The 12,085-nt window shown below is 53.2% G+C and overlaps 1 protein-coding gene across 5 annotated transcripts in view; it reads right to left on the bottom strand.

The window, feature by feature from the left end:
• The window catches only part of DLGAP3 (DLG associated protein 3), a 64,094-nt gene extending 52,238 nt beyond the window's left edge, over nt 1-11,856 (bottom strand). The window contains exons 1-2 of one of the 5 annotated variants that reach the window (XM_063627892.1): nt 7,902-8,040; nt 7,538-7,646 (exon numbers count right to left, since the gene is read on the bottom strand). The gene's annotated coding sequence lies outside the window, so the exon portion shown is untranslated. Of the gene's footprint in view, nt 1-4,885; nt 5,030-7,537; nt 7,843-7,901; nt 8,041-9,290; nt 9,360-11,625 lie in introns of those variants that run through there. The other 4 variants (XM_063627891.1, XM_055254715.2, XM_063627889.1 and 1 more) reach the window with 4 other exon arrangements.
• Between the last annotated feature and the right edge of the window lie 229 nt (nt 11,857-12,085).

Below are 12,085 nucleotides of genomic sequence, written 5' to 3'. Positions count from 1 at the left end.
GCCCAGGTGAGCCATGATGCTCCTTCTTTCTGGGGTTGGCCAGGCAGTCCAGAGAGGGGAAGAAGGCTCAGCCTGCCTGTGATGGATGGAATTAATCTACTGAGCTGGTGAAACTAAATAATTAAATCCCTAATCACCCCCCAAGCCAGCCCAGGCCAATAAAGCTGAGGGAGGGAGGGGGCTCGGAGGCCCAGACCAATATCCTAGAGAAAAGGAGGGGCTTGGGAAATGAGGCACAGGCAGAACCCTCTGGGGGGGTCTCTCAGAGGAACTCTGCCAGCCAGGCATACAGACAGACAGACAGACAGGCATGGCTCTCCAGTGCCACAGGCTCCCTTTCCATGTGCAAATGAAGCAGCTTGGGAAGACGGCCTGCCGCCATCCACTGACACAGGGAGAGAGGAGGGGCAGAATCCTCGTTCCACCCTTCCGGAGCCCTTCCTGCCTCACCTCGAGGTGTGCCCTGGGGTCTATGGGGATGGCAAGCAGGACCCTCAGAGTGCCCAGGGTGGAGGCAGACAAGGGGTCTGCTCAGTGCAGAGCTGATGTGGTCTCAGCCAGGCCTTGGCCCACCCCTGCCCCACTGAGAACAGACTCCGCCTGGTGCAGATGGCAGGGGAGGACCCCTCCACACAGGTTCACCTGCTATCCTTAGGAAGTGGGTCCAGCACGTGGCTAATAGGCTGAGGATGGGGCAGAGGCCCGGGCAGGGGGGCTCAGGAAATCAGCCGGGGAACAGGCCCCAGTCCGATTGGCTGAAAAGTGGGTCATTTTCCTTTTGAAAAATAGTGAGAAAATGGAGAAGTAGGTCGGGCTCATATCCCCTCAGCCCCAGGCACCATCCCCGACTTGCGGGGTAAGGAGAGAGGGAGATGCCCGAACATGCCAAAGCCCCATATACCCTAGGACCCTGGCCAGGGCCCCACAGTGCAGGAAGCCAAGGTCATCATTACTCAGGACATCCAAGGACACGCACACTCCGAGGCCAGAGCTGGAACACCAGCCCCACCCTGCCCCAGGGGTTCTGGGGTGAAAGGAGCTAGGGCTGGGGCCAAGCTAGAGGGGTGGGGGCTTCCGCCCGCAGGACCCTGAAGAGCCCCTCCCATCCTCGTGTCTGCTGTGATGCCTCCTCTCCTCTCTTCTCCTCCCTTTCCTCATCGTCCACGTGGGCAGAGTCGTTGCCATGACACCGCGGGCAGGTGGGCGGCTCTGGCGGCTGTTTCGGCCCAACCCCCATGCTCACAGCCCAGGTGGGAGGGGAACGGCTGCAGCACCCTGGCCCCCAGCCCAGATGAGAGAGGAGAGAGGCAAGAGGCCCCCTACACCCCTAGAGCCTGGAAGGGGCTCTATCACTGGACTCTCCGTCATGAAGCAACCCAGCCCCATGCTTGCAGGTCCGGGGGAGGAAGTGTCAAAGAGGATCTTAGGCCTTGACCACTCCCCTCCACCAGAAGTCCCTGGAGTGGCATGGGGTGGGGCAGACCCCCAACTCCCACTTCCTCCTTTTCTTAGCAGCTATCCTCCCAGCTTTCCCCGCATACTATGCCTTAGTCTCTTCATGCTAGCAGCTGATTGGTCCTGCCTGAGGTTTAACCTCAGTTGCTCATTTTGCAACACAAGCTCAATTCTCCATGCTCTCTTGGGAGAAAGGAAAACAACCAGGCCGGGTGCAGTGACTCACACCTATAATCCCAGCACTTTGGGAGGCCGAGGTGGGCGGATCACTTGAGGTCAGGAGTTTGAGACCAGCCTGGCCAACATGGTGAAATCCCCTTCTCTACTAAAAATACAAAAATTAGCCGGGTGTGGTGGCATGCGCCTGTAATCCCAGCTACTCAGGAGGCTGAGACAGGGGAACCGCTTGAACCCAGGAGGCAGAGGTTGCAGTGAGCTGAGATCACGCCACTGCACTCCAGCCTGAGTGATGGAGCAAGACTCCATCTCAAAAGAAAAGAAAAGAAAAGAACAAAAGTTGAGACACTCAGAGAAATTACTCGCCTACTGCCAGACCACAAAATGTGTTATAGAAATGGGGATCCCTTCCTCTAGGTTTCCCCATATACCTGAATTCACATCACAACCCTGGGGACAAATCATTCCTAAGTCCATACTTGGCTAAGGCATCCACACCACCAGGGTAGAGGACCAGGAGTGAAGCAGGAGAAGAAGGGCCCTGAGGTTGGGGCCAGGCATTAGAAGCTGCCTAAGGATGTTGTCCCACCCCCACCACACCTGGCTTCAGGAAGTCTGGGCCATGCCTGAGCTCTCCATCTCTGAGCTCTCCGCAGCCATTCCCCTTCTCTCTACTCCTCTCACAGTCCACGTGCCTCTCTCCAAGTGTCTCTAAGTCTCTCTCTGTGGCTCTGACCTCCTAAGACCATTCCCTTTGTTCAAGACCTGGCTCCCAACTCCTGTTCCCTATGGCAGGAGCCCTGCATCACTGACAGGGTGGAACCACAGAGACCCGGCATGGCAGCCCTCTGCAGCCTGGTTGGCAGAAAGGAACATACATGGGATATTGGTGACAAGATCCAAAAGGGAGAACTGCAGTCGGCATTAGCTGGAGGGTGTCCAGCCTGTCATGAGGTGTTCATGACACACATACCACACATACACATAAAGACACTTTTACTTTCCTCCTTAGCCTTCCCCTACTGAAACAGCAGATGTGATTAAAGTACAAGCACATGCATGTATATTTGTGCATGCATGTGTTTGTACATTGTGTCTCTTTTTCTCCACTCCCACTGCTGGCGTTCTACGTCAGGCCACTCTTATCCTAATTGCTCACCAAAGCTATGACAACAGGTTCCTAACTGGTCTCCCTGCCTTGCATCTTGTTCCACCTTGATCCTTTCTCCTCACTGGCTGCCAGCTATCTAAAATTTCTTTATTCAACAAATATGTATCGAGTGCCTACTCCAAGCTGAATACTCTTCTGGACACTGTAGATACAGCAATGAACAAAACAGATGAAGCTCCCGTGCTCATGAAGTTTAGATTCTAGTGGAAAAAGAGGGATGATAACCAAATATATAAAATAATGGTGGTGGCAGGTACTGAGATAAATAATAATTGTAATAATAATGGAGTGAGGAGATAGAATGACAATGGGCTATTTAAGATAGACTATTGGGGAGGTCTTTCCAAAAACGTGACTTTTGAGCAAAGACTCGGATACAGTGAGGAAGTGAGTTGCCTAGAGAGCATTTCAGGCTGAGGGGAAAAGCAAGCGCAATTGCCTCCACATGGAACTGTGCTTTTTATGAAACAGAAAAGAAACCCGTGTAGGAGTGGCCCCTGAGATCCAGGAGGTAATGGGGGCTTTGCACACATAGCACTCACGTTGCTCAGGATGCACTACACTTTGGTTTTCACTCTGAGTGAGATGGAAAGCCACTGGAAAGGCAAGACCTCATTTTCCTCTGGCTGCTTTTTGGGGAAGAGTCTGCGGAGGGGGCGCTGGCAAGGGTGGAAGTGGGAAGACCATCTGGAACATTTCCTGTCACTGAAATACCTATTCCCACAGTTGCTCACCTGCTAAGCACCTGTTCAACTTTTAAGCCTTAACTCAAAAGCCTCCCCTTCTATGGATCCTTTACCAAACCTTTCCCTTCCCCACTCCAGAGCCAACCTACCTCTCTTTAGGTCCCCACTCCCTCCAATGAACACTTACGTGTGTCTACCCTCCTTAACACTCTCCTTATTTGGTTCCAGGTCCTTTACCCTCCCAAGATTGCAAGTTACCTGAGGTCAAGGACCATCCCTAGTGCCCAACACAGCATGTGGCAGATTAGAGGCATAAAATACACGCTGGTTGAATGAATGGATGCATTGGGTGAGGCACGTGCGATGGGGAAGGGTATGTTTGCAGGCTATTGTTAACCCAGATGAGTGAGATGCACATATATATGGCCATGGGTTGTAATCAGACAAGTGTTAGCATATGCCCACATATTCCTGTAAATTCTGTTCATAAGTATACATGTTAGCATGTATGTGCATGCTGACAAATCCCCATGTTGGTAATAGACACTCCTGTAGATTTGTTAATGGATGTACATGTTAGAAAGTGCACCTATGTTGATATATGCCTATTATGGCACAGACAAGTAATATACACATGTGCCTGTACACGTGTATTGTCACGTCTTGTATGTATGAGGCTTATGCCCGCACTTGGGCCCCCCTCTTACTCACTGCCCCTTTCATCCACTAGGACCAACTTGTTGAATTTTGAAACCTCTGTAGCAATGTCAATGTTTAAGCCCTGATCCTCTTTCCCCACATACAGCCCTGAGCACCACAGCATCTGAACAGCCTGGAGCCTGGATTTCTCGCTCGGCTATCCCCAAGAGCTTATAGGTTTCCCTCTGCAAACTCCTTTCATACGATGGAGAACAGTTGGCTCCCAAGGACATGAGAATTTGAGAGACCTCAGGGAGCCTACTTTCTGGATAAGAGCTACAAGTAGCAGGGTGATCAAGCTCAAGCTAATGGGAAGACACTTTTGGGTAGCCCAGTGTTCAGTCAGAATCGGTCTCTCTCTCTTTCTTACATTTATTCACAGGTTTGCCTTAACTTGTGTACATATATTCATATGTGGTTGATACGGTACATATATGCATGCCCCACATAGATGCTCATATGCATGCTTACACTCACACAAAGGCGTTACTGGATAAGCACACCACACACACACACAGACACACACACACTGGTTTAATTCAGTAATTTCCTTCACATTCACATATATACATGAATGCATACATAGTCATATATACATACACACATCCACACTTATACAAATAGATGTGCTTATACACATATACACAGCATACTCACATATACTTATGTACATACACATAGTCATATACTCACTCACAGGCAGAAATACACAGGCATGTGTGGTGGAGTCCCAGATCTTGCAGAGATATCCAGCCCCTCCCCTGGCTTCTATCCTTCATATTCTCTCCAAGTACATCACAAGTTTGCATTTGCTCTCTCCTCTTGCTAGTCTCCCACTTCTCTATTTGGAAAGTTGTTCCTGTTATCAATGAGATATACCCACTCCTGGACACATCCCATTCCCACCCACTCTCAGCGGGAAAAAATTGTCATTTTTTTTTAAAAGGGCTCTGTCATGCCCTCATCCCATGCCTAGAGAAACGAGTATTTCCTCAGACAACCTGGGTAGGAGTAACAATAAAGTAGGTGTACCTCTTCAAACCCAGGAGACAATCCCCCCGTATCCACAACCCCTTAACTCTAAAAAAGAAAGAACGAAAGAAAGAGAAAATATCAAGGCCAAAATCCTTCCTCCCAGCACCTCTGGGTAAAGGTCTAACACTCTCAAACTCCAAAACAGTTATTGGGGCAGAGGAAGAAATAGTAAGGAAATTAACTGTGGGCGCTAAAACCTCCTAGAAAACACCCCTTTTTCTTCCCTAGAGGGCAGCTTCATGATCAGTGAATCCCTCCCTCCCCAGCCTGTGGGCCCTGCCAGGGAGAGGGTAGACCACGAGGCTTAAAAATGTAAAGGGGGTGACCTGGGCTCAAATAACCAAAGAAGCAAGTATTTTAAAAACAGAAGCTGGGAAGGGAGCAGGGAGGCAAGCTGCAAACACCTCCTGGCAGGGAAGCAGCTGCTGGAACAGTGTATCAGGAAGAGCAGGACTCTCCAAGGGGCCAGGGAAAAGGGGGTGGACATCTAGCATTTCATGTGGGGGTGGAGGGGTGACTGCTTCAGGCAGTAGCAGCAGCTCCAAAGTAAAGTCTTATCAAAGCTGTTATGTAACCAAGGGAGCTGAGTGGAGCACAAACACCTCCCCTCCCCAAACAGGCACCCACACCCACACCCACCACCTCCCAGCACCCACAGCAGAGGAAAACTCAGCTCCTCCCAAGCAGCTAGAGAAGGCAGGAATCATCTTGATGAGTTACATCAAAAACATGATGGGTGAGGGGCTCCTTATGAACTACAAGTCACATGTGGGAAGGGATCAACTGGTTCAGTTTGAGGTCCCTAGATACCTCTCCCTTTTCTTGAACTCCCTGCCACACCCAATTTTTGCCCAGTATTATCTGGAAACTGTCTTCTTCCTCCCCTCACAGGGAGGATCCCATTTGAATATTTGATTGTGCTCTTGGGGATGGGAAGTGAAGCCACTATCAACCCTTCCTGCCTGTTGTTCCCCTACAGACTCATCTGCAGTCCTGACATTTGGCTCTCATCCCCTTGGGATGACAAGGGAAGGGACCTTGAGAAATAACTCCTTGCTCTATTCCCTTCACGGTTACAAAGACGGTGCATAAGAATACAGATAGTTGAAATGACCCTGACTCTAAGCCATAAGGAGAAAGATATGCAAGAGAACTAAAGGCTGAAACCCAGACCTCATCCCTCCATTTGAATATTTTTTACTCCCCCAGATCTTCCTCTTTTCCCACTGCCCTGTCTCCAGTAGCCTCCTCCTTCTCTTCTCCATGGCACTGAACAACCCCACCCACTCCTTGAATCCTTTGCTTAAAAATCTTCCTCCCCAACAAAAGTCTCTCCCAAATGCTGCTCTGAGCTAGGTTTGGAAGTGGGCAGAACACAAGACAGGCTTGCAGAATATTTCAGTGTCCCTGTCCCAAATCCCAAAGTATGATGGGCAAAGGAATATCAAGTGGTCAATCAAGTTATCCTGAACTCCTGAGCTGTAACCACCCCACACCTAACCAGAAAGACCCACGTTCTCTTAATCCAGAACCACCTTGAGCCTGAAATTCCGGGACCCAGTAGGTGAAAGGCTGGTATCAATATCTCTGAGCTTGTTGCGCTAAAAAACGTTCCCAGGAGATGAGGTCTCACAGGCACAATATCATTCTCCAACTCTACCCTGATAATAACAGTACAATGGTTTTGGAAGGGAGAGAGGGAACTGAAACAGCAAAAGAAGAGAGGGCCCCTTAGGGGAAGGGTTCCTAAATACCACTAACAACTGTGAGACCTAAACCATAGGGAGAACTCCAAATCCATATTTCCATCCAGGGACTCTGCCCTTGGAAAGTGGGTCATCTGGGAGAATTTTTCTAGTGAGCCCTCCCCACTGCCCACCGCCTTTCCACCATCGAGACCGAACCAAGCCTCATTCAGCACTCGGGACAGCTCCAACGGAGCAAATCCCCGCCGAGTCCCACTCAGCACCCGGGAGAGTTCCCGGCGACATTCCCGGCCCCGGTAGCCAGAAACCCAGGATGCCAGGAAGGAACAGGTTTACCCCACCACACACCCCCTTTAGAACAGAAGCCCCTCTCCCCTGCCCCTCCCACTGTCGCTCCCATCCACCGGGGGCACCTGACAACCCCCCCACCCTTCCCTCTAAGTCCCAAGAGAGAAAAGAAACCCAGACATGGGGCTTCCCTGAGGGAGCCTTGAGAGAGGACCCCACCCACCTTCCTTCAGCCCTGAGCCTCTCAACGCCACTCACAGCTGGTTCTAAAAACCACTTTCCTTCTTAACCACCTCCCCAAAAATAAAAGAAATACTCACGTGGGGGCTCCCAGCCCTGCAGACAGATGTAGTGGGGGGAGGCAGAGAGAGGTAGCTCCCCACACCCTGTTCTGAGCCCCCTTTCTGAAGGAGCCAGTTCCCATCTGGACTGGGGGGAGGAGAGACATGTGGAAGCACTGAGTGAGGGGAGGGGAGAGGGGAGAGGGGAGGGGAGAGGGGAGAGGGGAAGAAGCAGGAGCGAGGGACTGCGGGGCGGGGGTGTCGAGATGGGGGCGAGGGAATCCTTTTTAATTTCATTCTCTCCCCATGTCTACATCAGCCCTGCAGGCTCAGCTCTTTAATATTTACACACAGGAAGAGGAGAGGATGAGAAAGAACAGAGAGTGAGGGGGGCAGGGGCTACCTGAGCTCAAAGGGCATAGAAGCAGGGGCCTTTGGGAGCTGGGAGCTTGGGCCCCCGACACCATCCCCAGCCCACTTCCACTCTGAGCTCTTAACTGGAAGGAAGAAGAAGGAACCCTGGGACCATTCTGTCCCTTTGTTAACAAGACACTTTGAAGCTGCATCAGAAAAAGATCAGATCCCCACCCACATACCTGGACACCCCCACAAACCCAGATTTCTTGGGTGCCTTATGTGCAGATGGTAGAGACAGTATTCAGGCACAAGCATGTTCTGATGCTTGGAAGCATGTTTGCCTGTGGGCTGCTGTGTAAAACACATGAACATGTCAGCTAGCATGTATAAGGTTATACAAGCATGTTCTGAGCGTTTTCACATGTAAACAGCCCATGCAATCATATGCAAGCCTATGAAACCATATGTGTAAACCAGCTTCCAAGCAGCCTTCCCGCAGCTCTCCAGCTACAGTCCTAGGGACAAGGCCACCCACTTCTCCAGACTCCCTTATTCCCAGACCCCTCCCTCAAAGCCTCACTTTTTCTGTCTGTGACATGGGAAGAATGGCTGGTAGGAAGACACGCTGCATGGAGCCCAGGGGCCTGACAAGTTATTAGCAACGATGAGCTGGCAGCTCGTTACCATAACGATGGTGCCACCGCCTTACCCCAGCTCAAACCCAGACTCCCCAGACGGCAGGAGGCCCGCTGAGCCAGCAGCCTTCAGACTGGGGAGGGGAGGGGTGGATAAAGAGGAAATCAAGACAAAATGCTTGCATAGTGGAGGGTACGCAGCTGTTCTTCCAACCCCCACTGAGTGACAAAGCTTTGACTCTACCAAGTGGGAATGAAATCAGAATCTCGGAAGGTTTCCTGACCATGGGGATGGTAAGACCAGAAGGGGTCTTTGGAAGCTCCTCTAGGCAAAAGTTTTTATCATCGTTTGCTCCCTTCATCACCTCACCCCCAAAAAACTAAAAAACAACAAAATACGGGGCCCCTTGCTGAATTTCAGTCTCCCCACCTGTAAAATGGGGGTAATCCCTTTATCGTTTGTCCTAGACTCCTGGAAGATTTCATTAGAAAGGGTTTGGGGGTAACTACAGACCCTTCCTAAATCAGACAAGCCCCAGAAGTTTCTCTATTCATTAGGAACCCAGTAAGGTAAGGAATGGTCCATCCAGCTAGAGGCAAAATGCACTGGAAACTGGGGAGGATGAAGGAAAACGAGCTTAGCCAGCTCGAGCCCCAACATCAGCTGGAAGAGATGATGTTAGGTGTCAGGCAGCCGCTGAAAGCAGGTACTAACATGAGAAAGTCTGGGAGTCTGGCCTGTAGCAGCTCCAGCCCCTTGATTCCAGCAGGAATCAAGACAAGACAAGCCCATGGCCTACCTCGGTGGTGGGTGTGGCTAGGAATCCCCATCCCCAGCGACATCTGTAGCGCCCTCTCTTTGGCAAGGAGTCCCAAGTTGAAAGATGTACAGCCTTAGGCTTTTTGAGTCTTCATTTCTTTTCCAAAATTCCCCTGTACTCAGCTCTGATGGGGGTGGGGAGAGTTCAGTAATAGAAGGCAACATGGAGGATTGCAAAGTTCCTCGTCTAAGATTAGCCTAGGAACTCACAAATTTGTTGTGTGACCTTGGGCAAGTCCCCTCCCTTCTTGGGGCTTCAGAGTCCCCAGTTTGTAATGAAGAGGTTGCACCAAGTCAATTCTAAGGTTCCTCTCCTGGCCATCATTCTACAGCTACATACAAGCTCACTCGCTGGATGTGAGCCCCCTGGCACAAAATTCAGCGGGCTCTGCCTGCCAGATCAGTGGGGCAGTGGCGGGTGGGAGATGCGGGGGCTGATGTGAGGCCGTTCATCCTATGTTCATGTTTCTTTTAGAAACACCTGCCACCCTAGCCCTCCCAGCTCCCTTTTTAGACCCTGATTCACTGCCAACTCACGAAGCCTCTCCCTCCCCTCCCTCCTCTCTTCTCCCCCCCCCTCTCTTTTAGGCATTGGCAGCTGGGTGCAGAAGTAGCCCCAGCATTCAGGGAATGCTGCGCAGAGGTAGAGGGCAGTGTCCCCAGGGTCAGAGAGAGCACACCGGGAAATACCACTCTCTAACCTTGGCCCAGCCCAGTTCTTTGGGTCACCGAAAGACCTGGGCTGAAGTCTTTCTGTACCACTAACTAGCAGTGTGTGGCTGTGGGAAATGCAATTCACTTCTCAAGCCTCAACATCCTCATCTGTAAATTCGCATTATATTTGGTTGAACCATATGAAATTGCTGTTTTTGTAGGTTAAATAAAAACAGTTGAATATTGCAGTTTCATATGGCTTAACGTGATACCTGTCCTGCCTGCTTCCCAAGGCTGTTGGGGAAATAAGAAGAGTTCAGTGGGCAGCATTTTCAAAAGCCTTGAACTAATATGAGGGCATTATTTTATTATTATTACTTCAAAGAGCTTAGTACAGACCCACTCGGAGCCAGTGGACTGAACCAATGACCCAGAACTTGAAGGTTTGGGACTTGGAAGTCTGGGAGAGCACCACCTGCTCTGATGACTAACAGGGCAGATGCTTCCACCTGGCCTCCTCATCTCCTAGCTCTAAAAGTCCCTTGGTGAAGCATTATTGAGATGACACAAGTTCCCAGGCCCCCAAAAGGAGAAGCGGCACACGCAGGCACATACTCCAGCTTGCCCCAGATCCCCCCTCCCACCCACCAGGGGCCTCAGCGTGCAGGAAAGACACGACCAGCAACATCCCAGAGGGCACCCCCGAGGTAGGTGAAGGTAGAGACCAAGGTGGGGAGTGCCACAAAGGTCTGGCCTGAATCAAGGGTCAGGCGTCCCCGGAGAAGGGGGGAATGATCTGACCTCGGAAAAGTCTCATCTCCCTGTCCCATATCCCACCAGGAATGGGGGGACGGTGGGGGGGACAAAGCACAGGTGTGGGTGATTCAGAGTGAACCGCGCTCAGATACACTCTCTCTCACACAGCCAACGCACGCGCGCGCACACGCACACACACACAGTCACACAGGGCAGATACCGGGACCCACTCACAGAGACAGTCACACCGGCACACACATCCATTCACACACTCAGACACACACAGGCACACATGGGGACAACACACACTCATTCACTCACATGTCCACAGATGCATACACAGTACCACCCTCCACACTCACGCTGCATACACCCACTAACATGCACACACACTCTCGCCCACAGTGACACACGCACACACTCACGGCATACACTCACCGGCACACACAATCGCCCACAGACCCACACAGTGACACACTCGGCACAGACACACAGCGACACGCACTCACATTCACACACCTGCAGAGGAAACTTCTCTCCGGATCTCCCCAACACCACGACTTCCCCCCACAACCAGCTGGCTACTCCCTCCCAGACCCGAGCCTCCAGCCGGGCGAGGAGGGCTGGGCCGGGGCTGGCCTGCCCCCGCGGCCCTGACCAGGAGAGGGGGTCCGCCGTCCGCGTGGTCCCCTGCCCGCCCCTCGGGTCGGGCCCGCGGGCAGCCAGGCCGGGGCAGGGGCGGGGGCAGCTAAGGAGGCCCAGCCCCTCCCCCCTCCCGGGGCCGGGAGCCGAGCGCCAGAGCCCGGGGCGTGGGCGGCGCCGGGGCCGCAGCCGGGCCGAGCCTGGGGGGCGCTGCAGAGGGCGCCGCGAGCGCGGCCCCGTCCCCACTCCTCCCCGCGGCTTACCTGGCCCGGCTCGGGCTCCAGCCGGGTTACATGGTGCCGGCGGCCCGGGCCGGGGGCGCTGCGGCGTTGGGCAGGCGGGCAGGGACCGGGGCCCGGCACTGCGGAGCCCCCAGCTGAGGGGCCGCGCCGGCTGCGGAGCCCCGAGCGAGCGCCGAGCGGCAGCGGGCGCGGGAGCGGGAGGCGGCCAAGCCACGGAGGCTGGATTTCCCGGGGACCGGGAAGGGGAGGCGGGGGGATCCCGCCCGCGCGCTCCGCCCCCGCCCCCGCCCCCGCGCAGAGCGGCCGAGCAGGGAGAGGGAGAGGGAGAGGGAGGGGGACCGAGCTCCCCGCCCCCGCGCCGACCCAGGAGGGCCGAGGTCGCCGCCCGCGGGCGGCCGCCGGGGTCCCCGAGGAGCGCCCACCTCGCTGAGCGACGGTGCTGGGGGCGCCCAGCGTAGGGGCAGGAATGAGATCCCCCTCC

The sequence above is a fragment of the Symphalangus syndactylus genome, chromosome 12 (assembly GCF_028878055.3).
Source record: "Symphalangus syndactylus isolate Jambi chromosome 12, NHGRI_mSymSyn1-v2.1_pri, whole genome shotgun sequence".
NCBI classification, from domain to species: Eukaryota; Metazoa; Chordata; class Mammalia; order Primates; family Hylobatidae; genus Symphalangus; species Symphalangus syndactylus.
This window is presented reverse-complemented; position numbering and strand designations above follow the sequence as displayed.